We start from the raw sequence: 6,092 nt of genomic DNA on the forward strand, positions 1-6,092 counted from the left end.
GTTCCCCAGTAGATGAAGGTTCTCCAGTTAGTGATGGTTCTCCAGTAGATGAAGGTTCTCCAGGAGGTGATGGTTCTCCAGTAGATGAAGGTTCCCCAGTAGATGATGGTTCTCCAGTAGATGAAGGTTCTCCAGGAGGTGATGGTTCTCCAGTAGATGAAGGTTCCCCAGTAGATGATGGTTCTCCAGGAGGTGATGGTTCTCCAGTAGATGAAGGTTCCCCAGTAGATGAAGGTTCTCCAGTTGGTGAAGGTTCTCCAGTAGATGAAGGTTCCCCAGTAGATGATGGTTCTCCAGTAGATGAAGGTTCTCCAGTTGGTGATGGTTCTCCAGTAGATGAAGGTTCTCCAGGAGGTGATGGTTCTCCAGTAGATGAAGGTTCCCCAGTAGATGATGGTTCTCCAGGAGGTGAGGGTTCTCCAGTAGATGATGGTTCTCCAGTAGATGAAGGTTCCCCAGTAGATGATGGTTCTCCAGGAGGTGAGGGTTCTCCAGTAGATGATGGTTCTCCAGTAGATGGTGGTTCTCCAGTAGATGAAGGTTCCCCAGTAGATGAAGGTTCCCCAGTAGATGAAGGTTCTCCAGTTGGTGATGGTTCTCCAGTAGATGAAGGTTCTCCAGGAGGTGATGGTTCCCCAGTAGATGATGGTTCTCCAGTAGATGAAGGTTCTCCAGTTGGTGAAGGTTCTCCAGTAGATGAAGGTTCCCCAGTAGATGATGGTTCTCCAGGAGGTGAGGATTCTCCAGTTGGTGAAGGTTCTCCAGTAGATGAAGGTTCCCCAGTAGATGATGGTTCTCCAGTAGATGAAGGTTCTCCAGTAGATGAAGGTTCCCCAGTAGATGATGGTTCTCCAGTAGACGAAGGTTCCCCAGTAGATGATGGTTCTCCAGTAGATGAAGGTTCCCCAGTAGATGATGGTTCTCCAGGAGGTGATGGTTCTCCAGTAGATGAAGGTTCCCCAGTAGATGATGGTTCTCCAGTAGATGAAGGTTCTCCAGTTGGTGAAGGTTCTCCAGTTGGTGAAGGTTCCCCAGTAGATGAAGGTTCTCCAGTTGGTGATGGTTCTCCAGTAGATGAAGGTTCTCCAGGAGGTGATGGTTCTCCAGTAGATGAAGGTTCCCCAGTAGATGATGGTTCTCCAGGAGGTGAGGGTTCCCCAGTAGATGATGGTTCTCCAGGAGGTGAGGGTTCCCCAGTAGATGAAGGTTCTCCAGTTGGTGATGGTTCTCCAGTAGATGAAGGTTCTCCAGTAGATGATGGTTCTCCAGTTGGTGAAGGTTCTCCAGTAGATGAAGGTTCCCCAGTAGATGATGGTTCTCCAGTAGATGAAGGTTCCCCAGTAGATGAAGGTTCTCCAGTTGGTGATGGTTCTCCAGTAGATGAAGGTTCTCCAGGAGGTGATGGTTCTCCAGTAGATGAAGGTTCCCCAGTAGATGATGGTTCTCCAGGAGGTGAGGGTTCTCCAGTAGATGATGGTTCTCCAGTAGATGAAGGTTCCCCAGTAGATGATGGTTCTCCAGGAGGTGAGGGTTCCCCAGTAGATGATGGTTCTCCAGTTGGTGATGGTTCTCCAGTAGATGATGGTTCTCCAGTAGATGAAGGTTCTCCAGTAGATGATGGTTCCCCAGTAGATGAAGGTTCTCCAGGAGGTGATGGTTCTCCAGTAGATGAAGGTTCCCCAGTAGATGATGGTTCTCCAGGAGGTGAGGATTCTCCAGTAGATGATGGTTCTCCAGTAGATGAAGGTTCCCCAGTAGATGATGGTTCTCCAGGAGGTGAGGGTTCTCCAGTAGATGATGGTTCTCCAGTAGATGAAGGTTCCCCAGTAGATGATGGTTCTCCGGTAGGTGATGGTTCTCCAGTAGAACCACAAAGTCTTTTAAAGAACCGTTTCAGAACCTTTCCTGTTCCGTGTGTGCTGTAATAACCGGTTCTCCTGAAGTCCATTAAAGTGACTTTGTGTTTTTACGTTGTTGTTTATAAAGTCGTCTCCTGTCCGGTGATCACATCCTGAACCCCGTGGCACGGAGTCTCGTCAGCCAATCAGTGGGCGGCTCATATAAAACATTCTTATTGTTTTTATTATTATTCCCTTCCCGGTTACAGCTCTGAAAACTCATTTCCTCTCCTCTCGTCCGCCTGAAAACCTCCGAGACGAGGAGAGGGAACAACAACGGCCGCGCACACGGCGGGGAACGGATAATATCACCCGGGAGAGAGGGAGCGAGGGAGGGAGGGAGAGAGAGAGGGAGAGGGAGGGAGGGAGGGAGAGAGAGAGAGGGAGGGGGAGGGAGCGAGGGAGGGAGGAAGAGAGAGGGAGCGAGGGAGGGGGAGGGAGGGAGAGAGAGGAGAGGGAGGGAGGAGGAAGGAGAGAGAGGGAGGGAGGAGGAGAGAGGAGAGGAGGGAGTGAGAGAGAGAGAGGAGGGAGAGGGAGGGAGAGAGAGGAGGGAGGGAGGAGAGAGGGTGGAGAGAGACAGGTAGGAGAGAGGGAGGAGAGAGAGTGGGAGGAGGAGGGAGAGGGAGGGAGGAGAGAGAGAGGGAGGGAGGAGAGAGAGGGAGGGAGGAGAGAGAGAGGGGGAGGGAGGAGAGAGGGAGGGAGGAGAGAGGGAGGAGGAGAGAGGGAGGGAGGAGAGAGGGAGAGGGAGGGAGGAGAGAGAGAGGGAGGAGAGAGGGAGGGAGAGAGAGAGAGAGGGAGGGAGAGGGAGGGAGAGAGAGAGAGGGGGAGAGAGAGAGAGAGGGAGGGTGGAGGGAGGGAGCGAGCGAGGTGGGAGGGAGAGGGAGAGAGAGAGAGAGGGAAGGAGGGAGGAGGGAGGAGGCACAGAGTCCTTCACAAACCAGCCAGTGTGTGTGTGCATATGCTTGTGTGTGTGTTTCCTTGAACAGGAAGTAGTGGTGCTGGTAGGTAAACAGGAAGTAGTGGTGCTGGTAGGTAAACAGGAAGTAGTGGTGCTGGAGGTAAACAGGAAGTAGTGGTGCTGGAGGTTCACGGTCACTAATCATGTGATTACTCTGTAATGAGACCGATAATGAGGTGAGAGACCTGTAAACAACAACAACAACAACAGCAGCATGTTTTGACGTAGCTGCATGATTCAGAAATTTTACCAAACCAAAAGAGTGAAGAGACAAATAGAGTGACGTCTTTTAACCCCGCGAGGCCCATTAGCTCCCCCCCCCCCCCAATGGCTCCTCCCCCCCATTAGCTCCTCCCCCCATTCGCTCCTCCCCCTTATCTGGTCAACGGCCCGTAGACACACAGAGGAGACGGCTCGCAAACAGGCTGCAACCGTTACGGAGGCGGGTCTACACCTGGACCTGGACCTGGACCTGAACCTAGACCTAGACCTAGACCTGGACCTGGACCTGGACCTAGACCTAGACCTGGACCTGAACCTGGACTTAATCGGCGAATCCAGATTCTCTCGTATCGGCTCAAAGTCCCACAGAACAAGTCTGCACAAGCTACTCCTCCTCCTCCTCCCTCCTCCTCCTCCTCCTCCTCCTCCTCCTCCTCAGCCGATGCAGCTGTTCCTACCCCCCCCCCCTCCTTCGACCCCCCTTTTCGACTCAAGTGTACTTTAATTGCATTTTTAATTTCCGTCTGGTCGACACACAACGGGAGCAACAGCAGATTGAATTATCCTCCTCCTCCTCCTCCTCACAGGGAGTGAAGGAGACAAACAGGCTTCTTCTTCTCCATTCGCCTCGATTCGTTGAATTATGCAGAATTACTCAAAAAAGTGTAATTATTGAGTTAATTAAAAACAGATTGTTTTAGAGGGGGGGGAGGGGCCTCTTGAAGCGACTTCAGCTCACCTGACAGGGGTCAGAGGTCACGCAGGGAGCATGTGACCCGATCAGCGAGAAGCTCTCAGATTTGCGGCTCACACACACACACACACACACACACACACACACACACACACACACACACACACACACACACACACACACACACACACACACACACACACACACACACACACACACACACACACACACACACAGGTGCAATTGGTTTTTCCATTAAGAACTAAATCTTGATTCCTCGGAAAATCCATTTCGGCCATTATTAGAGGAACTGAGAGGAGTCAGTTTATATATATATATATATATTTATATTTATATATATATATTGATCTGTTTTGTCTTGAACCATACATGTGTGTGTATCTATATACACACACATGTATGGTTCAATACAAATCAGATCAATACAGTTCATCCCGCCTCAGTTCACGTGCTGCGGCTCTTTTTTAGATAATATATAACGGATACATAATATATAATATATAAATACATAATATATAAATATATAAGATATCAATATAATATAAGAACACTTAAGTTATCATCACATTTAAATGAAACATCTTAGAAGCAATGTTTTACTTTTTGAGTCTGAATTACTTTCAGATTAAGAATTAATCCTGAAATGTAAAACAAGAAGACAATAAAGTCTCTCATGAGTTCATCTTCAATCAACTCTAAAGACTATAAGACTCTAAAGACGCTAAGACTCTAAAAACTCTAAGACTCTAAAGACGTTGAAAACTCTTAAGACTCTAAGACTCGAAATACTCTAAATAATCTTAAAACTCTAAAGACTCTAAAAACGATAAGACTAAAGACTCTAAAAACTCTAAGACTCTAAAAACTATAAGACTAAAGATTCTAAAAACTCTAAGACTAAGACTCTAAAAACTCTAAGACTCTAAAGACGTTGAAGACTCTTAAGACTCTAATACTCTAAATACTCTAAGACTCGAAATACTCTAAGACTCTGAATCTCAACTTGAGCTTTAATAAGACATGATGATGAGGAGCAGCCTGCAGCGAGACTGAAGGAGAGCTTGTAGTTTACCTGGCGTAGCGCTGTCTCTCCTCCTCCTCCTCCTCCTGCTCCTCCTGCTCCTCCGGGCTCCGGCAGCCTCCTCCGGCTCAGCGCCAGCAGGTATCCCAGCGCGCCCAGCCACACCAGCACCGCGGCGGCCACCGCGAGCCGCCGGCAGAGACGCGTCATGAGGCGGTCAGAGGAGCCGCGGCGCCCCGCTGTCAGAGCCGCATGCCACCGCGCGGGAGGACAACAACAACAACCGGAACACCTCCGGGAAGTAAACAAGTCTGCCCGGTGCCGCCGACGGAGAGACACTGAGGACCGAGCGCGCGCTCCCTCTCTCCCTCCCTCTCTCTATCTGTCTCTCTACCTCTCCCTCTCTCCCTCCCTCTCTCTATCTGTCTCTCTACCTCTCCCTCTCCCCCTCTCTCTCTCTCTCAACTCACAGGGAGGCTCGAGCGCTTCTCTGACACGCCTGACCGCCGCGTGCGCGTGCGCGTGTTGGACCGCGTGCTCGGCTCCTGGAGGGACTCCCGGACCCTCGTGGAGGTTTGAACGGGAGAGCGTAGAGCGCCACCTGGAGGCCACAATGGAGAAGGAGACAATAGAAGAGACGGGGGAGAGAGGAAGACAATAGAATAAAAGACAAGGGGGAGAGAGGAAGACAATAGAAGAGAGGAGGAGATAGAAAGATAATAGAATCGAGAAGAGAAGGAACAAGAATAGAATAGAATGCAAGAGAATAGAATATGATGAAAGAGAAGAATCAGAGGAAACGAAACGCATCTCTTACATGATTCAGGAAAGCAAACGAGAAAATCATTCAAATGTAATGTTAAATAACATTAAATACATTAAATGTTAAATAACATTAAATAAATTAAATGTTAAATAACATTAAATAAATTAAATGTTAAATAACATTTTAACACTTTTAAATGTTTAAATAAAGTTAAATGAATCACTAGAGACTCCAGTGGATCAATAAAATACACAAAGAATATATATATATACATATATATATAATACAAAAATAAAAATTATATACATATAAATATAATACAAAAATAATATATATATACATTACAAAACAATATATATATAATACAAATAGAAATAATATATATATAATACAAAACTAATACATATATAAATATAATACAAAAATAATATATATACAATACAAAAATATAAATTATATATATATATAATACAAAAATAAAAATAATACATATATATATAAAATACAAAAAT

This window comes from Pseudoliparis swirei, chromosome 12 (assembly GCF_029220125.1).
Source record: "Pseudoliparis swirei isolate HS2019 ecotype Mariana Trench chromosome 12, NWPU_hadal_v1, whole genome shotgun sequence".
NCBI lineage: Eukaryota > Metazoa > Chordata > Actinopteri > Perciformes > Liparidae > Pseudoliparis > Pseudoliparis swirei.